The sequence below is a fragment of the Pristiophorus japonicus genome, chromosome 10 (genome assembly GCF_044704955.1).
Source record: "Pristiophorus japonicus isolate sPriJap1 chromosome 10, sPriJap1.hap1, whole genome shotgun sequence".
NCBI lineage: Eukaryota > Metazoa > Chordata > Chondrichthyes > Pristiophoridae > Pristiophorus > Pristiophorus japonicus.
The window spans coordinates 6,233,821-6,249,426 of NC_091986.1; the positions used below are offsets into that span (position 1 = coordinate 6,233,821).

At 47.5% G+C, this 15,606-nt stretch overlaps 1 pseudogene; it reads left to right on the plus strand.

The window, feature by feature from the left end:
• The first annotated feature begins 1,674 nt into the window (after positions 1-1,674).
• LOC139275471 (U2 spliceosomal RNA) lies at positions 1,675-1,852 on the plus strand (annotated as a pseudogene).
• Positions 1,853-15,606: the final 13,754 nt, after the last annotated feature.

The window sequence follows — 15,606 nt, forward strand, 5'->3', positions numbered from 1 at the left end:
TGATCTTTGAAGCGCGACAGTTGCAGGAAAAATGCAGGGATCAGCGCCAGCCCTTATACATGGCCGCCTTCGAACTTACAACGACCTTTGACACAGTCAACCGTGAGGGTCTATGGAACGTCCTCCTCCGTTTTGGATGCCCTCAAAAGTTGGTCAACATCCTTCGCCTGGTTCACGATGACATGCAGGCTGTGATCCTTACCAACGGTAAATTACAGACCCAATCCACATCGGGACCGGGGTGAAACAGGGCTGCGTTATCGCCCCAACCCTCTTCTCAATCTTCCTCGCTGCCATGCTCCACCTCACAATCAACAAGCTCCCCGCTGGAGTGGAACTAAACTACAGAACCAGTGGGAAGCTGTTTAACCTACACCGCCTCCAGGCCAGGTCCAAGATCACCCCAACCTCTGTCGTTGAGCTACAGTATGCAGACGATGCCTGCGTCTGTGCACATTCAGAGGCTGAACTCCTGGATATAGTCAATATATTCACTGAGGCATATGAAAGCATTGGCCTTACGCTTAACATCCGTAAGACAAAGGTCCTCCACCAGCCTGTCACCGCCGCACAGCACTGCCCCCCAGTCATCAAGATCCACGGCGCGGCCCTGGACAACGTGGACCATTTCCCATATCTCGGGAGCCTCTTATCAGCAAAGGCAGACATTGATGCGGAGATTCAGCATTGCCTCCAGTGCACCAGTGCAGCCTTCGGCCGCCTGAGGAAAAGAGTGTTTGAAGACCAGGCCCTCAAATCTACCACCAAACTCATGGTCTACAGGGCTGTAGTAATACCAGCCCTCCTGTATGGATCTGAGGCATGGACAATGTACAGAAGGTACCTCAAGTCGCTGGAGATATATTACCAACAATGTCTCCGCAAGATCCTGCAAATCCCCTGGGAGGACAGGTGCACCAACATCAGTGTCCTCGACCAGGCTAACATCCCCAGTATTGAAGTACTGACCACACTCGATCAGCTTCGCTGGGCAGGCCACATAGTTCGCATGCCAGATACGAGACTCCCTGAGCAAATGCTTTATGTGGAGCTCCTTCATGGTAAACGAGCCAAAGGAGGACAGTGGAAACGTTATAAGGACACCCTCAAAGCCTCCCTGGTAAAGTGCAACATCACCACTGACACCTGGGAGACCCTGGCCGCAGACCGCCCGAGGTGGAGAAAGTCCATCCGGGAGAGTGTTGAGCTCTTCGAGTCTCAACGCAAAGAGCATGAAGAGGCCAAGTGCAGGCAGCGGAAGGAGCGTGTGGCAAACCAGCCCCAGCGACCCCTTCCCCCGACGAATGTCTGTCTCACCTGTAACAGGGTCTGTGGCTCTTGTATTGGACTGTTCAGCCATCAAAGAACTCACTTTGGGAGTGGAAGCCAGTGCTCCTTGATTCCGAGGGTCTGCCTATGATGATGAGACCAACTCCAATGGAACACACAGTTTTTTACTAAGGACAGAAAGAGGTCGTGGCTCATCCAGGTTCTAATCTGTCGGGCGGTATCAGGTGATTACTCACTCTCGAATGCTTCCATTACCATAACTAAATCTGCAGGCTGTGCCATCTCCACCTTGTGGTGGGCAATGGCAGCCTACTGAGAGCATTGGCACAGTTTTCTGTGTCTGGCTTGTGGCGGATGGCGTAGTTGTATGCGGACAATGTGACTATCGCTTCTCGGCCTTTTGGCTAAGGTCAAGAGTAGTATCTGTTCTTATCAGTTTAATATCCCCTATGGGGACATGATATTGAATTGATTTTTGGACAGGGAGCTGGATCAGGGGCTTGCCCCGTCCACTCCATGCACCGACTGGTATGGCAATATTTCCAGGAACGGTGCAACTTCGCCTCTCGGCCTTTTGGCCTAAGATCAAATATATTGGCGCAAAGTGATCTTTGGCGTTAAAGTTGATCTGGAAAGAAATTGGACATTTAAAAAAAAAGTGAGCACCCATCTCTGAATGCGGGCCGATGCATTGGTATTTATCCCCTTGCTGTCAAAAAAGAGGGATATAATCGGATTATATTCAGTTTCCAATTCAGATTTGAGCCCGAACAGATATTGATGCATTTTCTTGACTCCGTAAACACATGCTAACCTGTTTCAATCATACTGTAGGCCCTCTCGGCCTTAGACAGACTTCTGGATGCATAAGCAACCGGTTGCAATTTCACAAATTCATTAGCTTGTTGCAATACACACCCGACCCCATAAGACGTCGCATCACATGCTAGTACCAAACGTTTACATGGATTGTACAACACAAGCAATTTGTTTGAACATAACAGCATCCTAGCTTTCTCAAAGGCATTTTCTTGGCTTTTACCCCATATCCATTCATCTCCTTTATGCAGTAAAGAGTGCAGGGGTTCTAACAACATGCTAAGACCCGGTAAGAAGTTACCAAAGTAGTTCAGGAATCCTAGAAATGACCGCAGCTCCAATATGTTCTGTGGTCTCGGTGCGTTCTCGATTGCCTCAGTCTTCGAATCGGTTAGCCTGATGCCGTCGGCTGCGATTCTTCTCCATAGGAACTCCACTTCAGGCACCAGGAAAATGCACTTCGAGCATTTTAGCCTGAGCCCCACACGATTAAGTCAACTAAGTACCCCCTCCAGGTTCTGCAGGTGCTCGACAGTGTCCCGACCTGAAACCAAGATGTCATCCTGGAAGACCATGGTGTGCAGGACCGACTTCAGCAAGCTTTCCATGTTCCTCTGGAATATCGCCGCGGCCGATCGAATCCCAAACGGGCATCTGTTGTAAATGAAGAGGCCTTTGTGCGTGTTGATGCAGGTGAAGCCTTTCGATGATTCCTCCAGCTCCTGCGTCATGTAGGCCGAGGTCAAGTCCAACTTTGTGAACGTTTTCCCTCCAGCCAGCGTCGCAAATAGGTCGTCTGCCTTTGGTAGCGGGTATTGATCCTGCAGTGAGAAAAGATTGATAGTTACTTTATAATCAGCACAGATTCTGATGGTGCTGTCTCCCTTGAGGACTGGAACAATCGGACTGGCCCACTCATTAAATTCGATCGGTGAAATGATGCCCTCTCGTTGCAGCCTGTCCATCTCGATCTCCACCCTCTCTCTCATCATGTATGGTACCGCTCTCGCCTTGTAATGGATGGCTCGCGCCCCCGGGATCAAATGGATTTGCACTTTTGCTCCTTGGAACTTCCCGATGCCTGGTTCGAACAGCGAGGGGAACTTGTTTAGGACCTGGGCACATGAGGTGTCGCGACGGACGAAAGCGCTTGGATGTCGTCCCAGTTCCAGCGTATCTTTCCCAGCCAGCTCCTGCCAAACAGCGTGGGGCCATCGCCCGGTACCACCCAGAGTGGTAACTCGTGTACCGCTCTATCGTAGGAGACCTTTACAGTAGCACTGCTGATTACAGGAAGCAGTTCCATTGTGTACATTCTCAGTTTAGTACGAATGGGATTCAGGACTGGCCTTGAGGCATTGCTGCACCACAATTTACCGAAAGTCTTTTCACTCAATATGGACTGGCTTGCGCCCGGGTCCAGCTCCGTGGACAACAGGAGTCCATTTAATTCAACGTTCAGCATTATCGGGGGGCACTTTGTGGTAAATGCGTGCACCTCATATACGGCTGCCTCCTTGGTCTGAGGCACTGGTTCATCATGATCTGCCGTGGATCAGTCCTGCTCTGCAGCATGGTGGTTTGCAGGATTAGCAGGGTTTGCAGTTTGCCTGCACATACATTGGAGGTGTCCCCTTGTTCCACAGCCTTTGCAAATGTATCCTTTAAGCGGCATAAATAGCAACGATGATCACCCCCACAGCGCCAACAAGATGTTAATGGCCTTGTATTCACCACCCTTGATGGTAGACTCTGATTCATTTGTGGACGTGCAGCTGCAGGCATGTGAGTCCTGCCCTGTACATTTCGATTCAGAAACAACGTTACTTTGTTCGCAGTACTTGCACCAACATATGGCCTCATGAAAAATCTGCTCGCTCCAGCGAAACCCATAGACAACTAGTACAATGAGTTGTGCACACTGGTCTGGGAGCATCTAAACCCGAAGGAAAGCGTTCTGATGGCGAGGTATCGGTTCTACACGTACAAGGGGTCTGAAGGCCAGGAAGTGGCGAGCTACGTCGCCGAGCTAAGGCGCCTTGCAGGACATTACGAAGTTGAAGGACACTTGGAGCACATGCTCAGGGACTTCTTTGCAGTTGGCATTGGCCATGAAGTAATACTTCGCAAACCTTTGACTGTAGAGATCCCAACCTTGAGTAAAGCCATAGTGATAGCCCATGCGTTTATCACCACCAGTGACAATACCAAACAAATTTCTCAGCACACGAGGCCTCCTTATATACAGGTGCTCCCAAGGGATTGTGGGATCCCTTGGGACTCCAGGGTAGAAGCCCGCTGGTGGTGAGACATGGTATTTACAGTTTTACCTACACAACAGAGTGCATGCAGAAATCAAGCGCAGGCAACGGAAAGAGCATGAGGCAAACCAGCCCCACCCTCTGTTACCCTCAACGACTATCTGTCCCACCTGTGACAGGGACTGTGGCTCCCATATTGGACTGTTCAGCCACCCAAGGACTCAATTTAAGAGTGGAAGCAAGTCTTCCTCGATTCCGAGGGACTGCCTATGATGGTTATGTTTCCTTACTATGCTGGTACTGCTCCATAACCTTCCTGCATTACAATTTCTCTTGCTCATTGTGGTGGAGCGACTCCTCCCTGGATGCTGTCATCAGAAACTTACCAACTGGGGAATCATGGGAGGGAACTTCCATTCTCTAATCCCAGTGAACAGTTGAAGTGTGACCTTGTCAATGGATGATCCATGCCCGCCCCTTGGAACTGTCCGAGGAACAGTGAACGCAATACGCAGTGGGAGAAAATGCACAATGATGCAAAAGTAATCCTTCTGTAATTTAGGCTTTGTGTTGAGTTGCATGGATACATTACAGTTATAGAAAAGAACATCTAAATTGATTATTACACTCCAATAAACCTTTGGCAAGTGAGGAAAGCATATTTGCAGGGGGCGAAAGCACGTTTCATTCTCTCCACTACAATTGGATAGTGGTCGGGAAGCTGGCAGTGACATTATCAGCATGAAAATGACATGTTCTTCCAAACCTGATCTACATGCTCGGTTGTCCTTTCAGCAGATGACAGAAAACTCAGCATTCGTCCAGCTAAAAATAGGAATCCAGCCCTTCAAATTTAAAGTTAAATACTTGAAGCAAAGAAACAAGCTATGCCAATTATTAAACCATTAAATTAAACAGCGAAGGGTGCAGTAAGCCAAACCTAGCATTAGGTATTCACATAACGATAGGACTCAGAATCCAAACCCATCAGAATCTAATGAGGCCTTCAGGGAATAGTGTGCAGACTTATAGATCTCGGGGTTGCCTAGAGGAGAAACAGTTAGTTAAAAAATTTACCAAAAGTCTCTTCAAAAGAATGAGTACTTTCACAGGCTCCAGCCCCTAGAAGAAATCCAGAAGGTGATTAACTCCAGCAGTGTGGGGGAGGTGGGAGGTCAACAAATTGGGCTTGGTTTTAAAATGCGAGTATCAGTAATAGTGACCATCAAACTACCGGTAAAATCCATCTGGTTCACTAATGTCCTTTAGGGAAGGAAATCTGCTGTCCTTACCAATGGCCTATATGTAACACCAGATATGTAACTCTGAACCTCCTCGTAGGACTGCTCCTGGGCACGGCCAAGGGGGCCATCAGCCGGTCCAGGCAGCGGGCGGTCGAGGGGGTCATTCAGCCCGCCTGCCTGCCTCTCTTCTTCTTCCGAGTCAGGGTGTCCCTGGAGATGGAGCACGCGGTGTCCACCGGTACGCTCGCGGCCTTCCGCCAGAGGTGGGCGCCGGAGGGACTGGAGTGCATCATCACCCCCGGCAACCAAATTTTAATTTGAACCACTTAATGTCTAAAGTTTAATTTGTTTATTTGTCGGTTTAGTGCCCCTTTAATAAGGGGGCACTTGTATTAATGTTCAACTAAAATAGTTGTAACTCTGAACTCTGAATGCCCTATGAAGCCATTCAATTGTATCAAAAACCGCTACGAAAAACTATAATGATAATAAAACTGGACAGACCACCCAGCATCAAGGTAAGCACCAGATTCGGACATGACAAAGGAACAGTCAACCCTGAAAAGTCCTCAGTAATATCTCAGGATTTGTGCCACAATCGGGAGAGCTGTCCCACAGACTAGTCAAGCAACAGCCTGACATAGTCATACTCACAGAATTATATTTTTCAGTCAATGTCCCAGACTCCTCCATCACTATCCCTGGGTATGTCCTGTCCCACCGGCAGGACAGACCCACCAGGGGTGGGGGCTCAGTGGTATACAGTCAGGAGGGAGGGGCCCTGGGAGTCCTCAACATTGACTCTGGACCCCATGAAGTCTCATGGCTTCAGGTCAACCATTGGCAAGGAAACCTCCTGCTGATTACCACCTACCGCCCTCCCGTAGCTGATGAACCAGTATCCTCCATGTTGAACACCACTTGGAAGAAGCACTGAGGGTAGCAAGGGCACAGAATGTACTCTGGGTGGGGGACTTCAATGTCCATCACCAAGAGTGACTCGGTAGCACCACTACTGACTGAGCTGGCCGAGTTCTGAAGGATGTAGCTGGAAATGAGGTGCCAAACTGGTGAATCTACAACACAGGACCTCATGCATTACGATCGTCCAATGCTAAACAGCGGGAGCAGCAGGCTATAGACAGAGCGAAGCAACCCCACAACCAACGGATCAGATCAAAGCTCTGCAGACCTGCCACATCCAGCCATGAATGATGGTGGACCATTAACCAACTAACGGGAGGAGGTGGGTCCATGAATATCCCCATCCTCAATGATGGCGGAGCCCAGCACGTGATTGTAAAACACAAGGCTGAAACATTTGCAACCATCTTCAGCCAGAAGTGCCGAGTGGATGATCCATACCGGCCTCCTCCAGAGGTCCCCACCATCACAGAAGCCTGTCTTCAGGCAATTCGATTCACTCCACGTGATATCAAGGAACGGCTGAGCGCACTGGATACAGCAAAGGCTATGGGCCCCGACAACATCCCGGCTGTGGTGCTGAAGACTTGTTCTCCAGAACTAGCAGCACCTCTAGCCAAGCTGTTCCAGTACAGCAACAACACTGGCATCTACCCGACAATGTGGAAACTGCCCAGGTATGTCCTGTCCACAAAATGTGGGACAAATCCAATCCAGCCAATTACCGCCCCATCAGTCTACTCTCAATCATCAGCAAAGTGATGGAAGGTATCATCGACAGTGCTATCAAGCAGCACTTACTCACCAATAACCTGCTCACCGATGCTCAGTTTGGTTGTGCCAGGACCACTCGGCTCCAGACCTCATTACAGCCTCGGTCCAAACATGGACAAAAGAGCTGAATTCCAGAGGTGAGGTGAGAGTGACTGCCCTCAACATCAAGGCATCATTTGATCGAGTGTAGCATCAAGGAGCCCGAGTAAAACTGACGTCAATGGGCATCAGGGGAAAAAGGGGATGGAGTATAAAAGCAGGGAAGTCTTGCTACAGCTATACAAGGTATTGGTGAGGCCACACCTGGAACACTGCGTGCAGTTTTGGTTTCCATATCTAAGAAAGGATATACTTGCTTTGGAGGCAGTTCAGAGAAGGTTCACTAGGTTGACTCCGGAGATGAGGGGGTTAACTTATGAGGAAAGGTTGAGAAGGTTGGGCCTCTACTCATTGGAATTCAGAAGAATGAGAGGTGATCTTATCAAAACGTATAAGATTATGAGGGGGCTTGACAAGGTAGATGCAGAGAGGATGTTTCCATTGATGGGGAAGACTAGACTAGAACTAGGGGGCATAATCTTAGAATAAGGGGCTGCCCATTTAAAACAGAAATGAGGAGGAATTTCTTCTCTCAGATGGTTGTGAATCTGTGGAATTCACTGCCTCAGAGAGCTATGGAAGTTGGGACATTGAATAAATTTAAGACAGAAATAGACAGTTTCTTAACCGATAAGGGAATAAGGGGTTATGGGGAGCGGGCAGGGAAGTGGAGCTCAATCTATGATCAGATCAGCCATGATCGTATTAAATGGCTGGGCAGGCTCAAGGGGCCGTATGGCCTACTCCTGTTCCTATTTCTTATGTTCTTATTTTCCACTGGCTACATTCATACACAAGGGAAGATGGTTGTGGTTGTTAGAGGGCAATTATCTCAGGCCCAGGGCATCACTGCAGGAGACTCCCAAAGTCTTTCCACCATCTACAAGGCATAAGTCAAACGTGTGATGGAATACTTTCCACTTGCCTGGATGAGTGCAGCACCAACAACACTCAAGAAGCTCGACACCATCCAGGACAAAGCTGCCCGCTTGATTGGCACCCCATGCACCACCTTCAACATTCACTCCCTCCAGCAGTGGCGCACCGTGGCTGCAGTGTGTATCGTCAAAAATAATCTGTCAAGTGCTCTTATAGTGTCAGTTGTGGCTCAGTGGGTAGCACTCTTGCCTCTGAGTCAGAGGTTATGGTTTCATGTCCAATCCAGGGGCTTGAGTGCAGTGCAAAAATCCAGGCTGACACTCCAGTGCAGTGCTGTTGGAGCTGCCGTCTTTTGGATGAAACGTTAAACCGAGGCCCAATCTGCCCTCTCAGGTGGAGGTGAAAAATCTTGTGGCAATATTTCGAAGAAGAACAGGGGAATTATCCCCAGTGTCCTGATCAATGTTGATTTATCCCTCAATAAACATAACAAAAACAGACTATCTGGTCATTATCACATTTGTGGGAGCTTGCTGTGCGCAAAATGTGCTGTCTCGTTTTCTACATTGCCACAGTGACTACACTTCAAAAGTACTTCATTGGCTGTAAAGCGCTTTGAGCCATCCGGTGGTTGTGAAAGGTGCTATATAAATGAATGAATGAATGAATCTTTCATTTAATTTTTTTTCATTCTCATTAACCTGGACGACAATCCCTCTTCTCTATGTTTGAGTTAGTGGCGAGAACTTCGAAAGCATTCCCTTCGTACAGCTATCACAGGCAATATCCCCATAGCAAAAGTCTCTCTTCACATACAACTAATGAAGAATCAACCATGACCTTGCATATGGAAGTGCTCAGCTGTTACCACATAGAAAAAGTAAATGAGATGTCACAAGTGAAAAACTACGTGGACCTCCTTTTTATTGTTTAGGCTAAACCTTGTGATGGATAAATGTGGCATTACCGTGAAAAGCAGCACCTCATCTTCCACATGCAAATTAAAATGCTCCACTGGAAAATTGTTAGCAGCCCAACGTAATGATTTCTGTCATTTATGTCGTTAGTGAAAAATAAAAGGGACGACTCTCAGTCACAGAATCATCTTTTCTCTTCAAAGTTGCTGTGAGTGGGATGACATGATATCAGCGAGGTTTATATACATGCTCAGTGGGTCAGAAAGTAAAACTTCCACTGCAAGGAAAATTCATCTTCTTTAGATGTCACACTTCAGTGCATAAAGGCATTATAGTCGCAATAAAAATGTAGCACTTTGTTAAAATATGTAATATTATATATTTATAAGAAAATGGGACTACAAATGGATATATTATTACACATTTTTATAATTATTTCCTTGACCGTTACCCAAAACCATGCAACCTTTGCTCGAATCTTGCTTTATTGCAAATCTCCATGTGCATTTTCAGTAAATTTTCATTAGAGTGCAGGATATATAACTAAGTCAGCCGATTTTTTCCCTTATTTAATTGTTGCATTAATAGGTTTAAATAAAAATATGCTTAAAGCCCTTGAGACTGAAGAACTGACTTTACAGGGCAGTTTCTCGGAATCCGTGTTTCTTGGCGCAAACATTTGGTCAATTGGGCATTTAGGTGTGGAAACCGGTGAGCCCCACAGAATTTCATAATACCGTCACATGTTTTCTAATTACAAGAAGATAAAAACTTGTGCTTGTTCAATGTTGTAATGACTCTCGAGTCTGGTTACTGTAAACTCACTCAGGTGCAACCTGATCCATCTTTATTCCAGCCCAAGAGTGCCAGTGTGACAAAGACACCCAGCTTATATACAGGTGACCAAGCACACACGCCACATGCGTACAGCCCGATGACCTCCGACTGCGGCGCCCTCTGGTGTCTGGTGACCCCCAAGCATTAATACATAAGAACATCCCCCTTTTAAAATCTTAACAACAGCCTTTTTACAAATTAAGACGCCTGGGACTTTTCTCTCACGAGTTGATCGTCTCAGGTCAACTTTGGCTCTGGGTGAGCGTTCTGAGTCCGTTGAGACTGAGGCCTGAGTAGCCGATCTGATGGGAGTGGTCATGACCACATCAGAGACTGAAGGTTCAGAGTCAGTAATGTCAGCAGAGTCCTCTGATGAGTGAACAATGGTTGGTTGGTCACTGACTGCATCTTCCTCACTCGGTTCCAGTTCATCCGTGTGCCGCAGTTTAACCTGGTCAAGGTGTTTCCTGCATGTTTGCCCATTCTTGAGCACGACAATAAACACGCTGTTAGCCTCCCTCGCTGCAATAGTGCTGGCAATCTACTTTGGACCTTGACCATAGTTTGGACCATAGTTCAGTACATAAACCGGATTGTTGACCGAGATGTCACGTGATACGGCAACATGATCATGACACCATTGCTGACTTTGATGTCTGTTTTCAACACGATTATTCAAATCAGGATGAACAAGAGAAATTCTGGTCTTGAGATTTCTCTTCATCAGTAATTCAGCAGGAGGAACCCCAATAAGCATGTGCTGTCTTGACCTGTAACTGAGCAATATACATGACAACCATCTCTGCAGTGAGCCCTGAGTTACACGTTTCAAACTTTGCTTGATTGTTTGAACAGCACGCTCTGCTTGACCATTAGAAGCAGGCTTGATTGGAGCTGATCTCACATGTCTGATGCCATGGAATTTCATGAACTCCTGGAACTCAAGACTTGTGAAGCAATATCCGTTGTCGCTTACAACAATGACAGGCAAACCATGAGTAGCAAACAAGATACAAAGGCTCCCAATTGTAGCTGTAGATGTGCTGGATGACATAATAACACACTCTATCCACTTAGAATATGCATCTACTACGACAAAAAACAACTTTCCTAGGAACGGACTTGCAAAATCAATGTGCATCCTCAACCATGGTTTGGATGGCCACAACCAAGGACTCAGCGGAGATTCCGCTGGTACATTACTTAGCTGCATGCACGCATGATTCCAGTTCAGAGTCAATTCCAGGCCACCATACATGAGACCTAGGAATGGACTTCATCATGACAATACCAGGTTGAGTGCTATGAAGTTCACGTACAAATCTTTCTCTCGCTTTCTTAGGCATGATTACACAATTACCCCACAGTAAACAGTCTGACTGAACGGACAGCTCATCCTTGCAACGGTTGTAAGGTTTGGTCTCCTCACGCATCTCCATAGGTATGGCCGACCAATCACCACTGATTACACACCATTTCACAACCAATAAAATAGGGTCATGGCTGGTCCAGATCCTAACTTGTTGAGCAGTGACAGGGGTTCCTTCACTCTCAAAAGCATCCATTACTAAGAGTAGATCTGCAGGTTGAGGCGTCTCCATCTCAGTTGTGGGTAAGGGCAGACAATTCAGTGCATCGGCACAATTCTCAGTACCAGGTCTATGATGGATGACATAATCGTAGGCAGACAATGTCAGCGCCCACCTTTGAATGCGGGACGATGCATTGGTATTAATAACCTTGTTTTCCGCAAACAATGAAATGAGTGGCTTGTGATCCATTTCTAGTTCAAAACAAAGACCAAACAGGTATTGGTGCATTTTTTTTACCCCATACACACAGGCCAAAGCTTCTTTCTCTACCATACTGTAAGCTCTTTCCGCTTTAGACAGACTTCTCGAAGCATACGCAACAGGTTGTAGTTTGCCCGATTCATTTGCTTGTTGGAGCACACAGCCAACCCCATATGATGAAGTATCATAGGCCAATACAAGATGCTTACGTGGATCATAATGAGCAAGCAACTTGTTTGAACATAGCAGATTCTTGGCTATCTCAAAGGCTCTATCTTGAGATGCACCCCAGACCCAGTTGTTGCCTTTTCTTAGTAACACATGCAGTGGCTCTAGCACAGTGTTCAATCTGGGTAAGAAATGACCAAAGTAGTTGAGTAGCCCAAGGAACGAATGCAGCTCCGTCACATTCTGAGGCCTGGGTGCATTTTTGATGGCCTCGGTTTTCGAATCAGTGGGCCTGATACCATCAGCAGCAATCTTCCTCCCGAGGAATTCGACTTCAGGTTCCATGAATACACACTTTGAGCATTTCAGCTTGAGTCCCACTTGTCCAGACGCTGTAGGACTTCTTCAAGATTGTTCAGATGTTCAGCAGTGTCACAACCTGTGACCAGAATGTCATCTTGAAACACGATAGTTCTAGGAACGGACTTCAGTAAACTTTGCATATTCCTCTGAAATATGGCTGTAGCCAAAACGAATCCCAAAAGGAAACCTGTTGTAGACAAACAGTCCTTTATGGGTGTTGATGCAAGTGAGTTTCTTCGAAGTGTCGACAAGCTCCTGGGTCATATAGGCTGATGTCAGATCCAGTTTCGTGGACGACTTTCCACCAGCTGCATGGCAAACAGGTTATCAGCCTTCGGAAACAGATACTGATCCTGTTTCGAAATCGGTTATTCATAACCTTGTAGTCTCCATAAAATCCTGACAGTGCCATCACTCTTTGACATAGGAACAATGGGACTAGCTCACTCATTAAACTCGACTGGTGATATGATCTCTTTACGTTGGAGTCTGTCAAGCTCAATTTCAACCTTCTCCCTCATCATGTACAGAACAGACTGAGCTTTGTGATAAACAGGCCTTGCATTAGAGTCCAGGTGAATCTGCACCTTGGCTCCCGTAAAATTACCAATGCCCGGTTCAAGAAGGAAACGTTTTCAATACTTGAGTACACAAAGTATCATCCACGAGGACAACATCTTGACATCATTCCAGTTCAGCTTGATTTTCTCGAGCCAATTCCTGCCGAACAGTGTTGGACTATTACCTGGGATGATCCATAATGGTAGCTTGTGAACCACACCGTCATATGATACCTCGATTGCTGCACTGCCGAGCACCGGTATGAGTTCCTTAGTGTAAGTATACAACCTGGCATTGACTGGACTCAGCTTCGGTTTCACAGCCTTAGTGTCCCACAGCTTGTCGAATGTCCTTTGGCTCATTATCGACTGGCTCGCGCCCATGTCCAGCTCCATTGATACAGGCACGCCATTCAGCTTTACATTAACGACTATCAGCTGGCTCTTGCTCAGGAACGAATACAGTCCATTCACTTCCTCCTCGGGTTGTGTATCCGGGCCAGCACTGAACTGGTCCTCATCAACCACGTGGTAAGCCGCACCACGCTTCCTCCATTCTGGACACATCCTATGAAGATGCCCCACTTTCGAACATCCATTGCATGAGTATTGTCTAAGCCAACACTGATGAGGCCGATGATTGTCCCCACAATGCCAACAGGGTGAAATCTGTATTGAACCAGTTGGCGGGCTCTGAGCAGCGGCAAGTTTCACGTAACAGCTCTGCCCGAAGACGACACCATCTTGTTTACAGTACTTGCCATGGAACTCCGATGATATCTGCCTCATTGAATGGCGGTGCAGGCTAGAAGGGCTGAATGGCCTGCTCCTGCACCTATTTTCTATGTTTCTATAAGGGGGTACTGAAGTTTCATGTTCAGCCATGAACTCATTGAATGGCGGTGCAGGCTAGAAGGGCTGAATGGCCTGCTCCTGCACCTATTTTCTATGTTTCTAAATTATCATCCATCGTCATGCATGCCTGGGCTGTCAAGATGGCCTTTTTCAAATCCAGCATCCCTGCAGCCAATAGCTTCCTGAGGATCGCATCATGGCTGATGCCTATCATGAAGACATCACGCAGCATGTCTTCCAACATGTTCCCGAACTTACACGGCTCAGCAAGATGTCGCAGGTCGGCGACAAATCCCGACACGTCCTGGCTCTCAGCACGAACATGCGTGTAGAAACGGTAACGTGATATGATTCCATCTTTTGGCTTCAGATGGTTACCCACCAAATTACACAATTCCTCGTACCCTTTTTCCACCGGACGTACAGGCAAGAGAAGATTCTTCATGAGGCCATAAATTTTCGGACAACAAACGGTGAGGAGAACTGCTCTGCGCTTAACTGCGTAGGTCTCTGCCTCCATGCCGTTGGCCACAAAATACTGATCCAGGCGGTCGACAAAATCCGCCCAATCCTTGCCATCCATGAATCTCTCCAGAATTCCAACAGTGCCCATTGTGCATGCGAAGGTTCTTAAATTACCTCATCGCCAATTGTAATGACTCAAGAGTCTGGTTACTGTAAACTCACTCAGGTGCAACCTGATCCATCTTTATTCCAGCCCAAGAGTGCCAGCGTGACAAAGACACCCAGCTTATATACAGGTGACCAGGCACACATGCCACATGCGTACAGCCCGATGACCTCCGACCGCAGCGCCCTCTGGTGTTTGGTGACCCCCAAGCATTAATACATAACAAATGTTTATGCAAAGTTACTTTGGAGAGAGGAGGGAGTGAGTCAAAGAAATGATAGGGTGCACTACTGAAGAAATTAATTCTTCTTACTGTTCAATGGCTTCACTTCATGGTTGAGTGTGCTGCAGAGGATTGACTTGGCTCCAAACTCCCTTCACCAGGTGTGTCACCTTGATGCAACTTGAGCCCTAGAGGGACCTTAGGGATAATTTTGACCTGTCGATAGTGCAGAATGGCCGATTGGCGGCAGATTTGAGGGCCTGGTCTTCGAACACTCTTTTCCTCAGGCGGCCGAAGGCTACACTGGCGCACTGGAGGCGGTGTTGAATTTCGTCCTCAATGTCTGCTCTTGTTCATAACAGGCTCCCGAGGTATGGGAAATGATCCATGTTGTTCAGGGCCATGCCTCCGGTGGGCTCCGCTGGGCAGGCCACATTGTCCGCATGCCAGACACGAGACTCCAAAAGCAAGTGCTGTACTCGGAACTCCTTCACGGCAAACGAGCCAAAGGTGGGCAGAGGAAACGTTACAAGGACACCCTCAAAGCCTCCCTGATAAAGTGTAACATCCCTACTGACACCAGGGAGTCGCTGGCCAAAGACCACCCTAAGTGGAGGAAGAGCATCCAGGAGGGCACTGAGCACTTCGAGTCCCATCGCCGAGAGCATGCAGAAACCAAGCGCAGGCAGCGGAAGGAGTATGCGGCAAACCAGTCCCACCCACCCCTTCCTACAACGACTGTCTGTCCCACCTGTGACAGGGACTGTGGTTCTCGTATTGGACTGGTCCTGCCATCTAAGAACTCATTTTAAGAGTGGAAGCAAGTCTTCCTCGATTCCGAGGGACTGCCTATGATGATGATGAGAATGGGCGATAGGGATTGGCCACCTGTTGTACAGCTTTCCCGATATTCGTTCCCATTGAAGTCAATGGAAGTGAAAATGGGAAGAGGTGACCAATGGGGTGGCT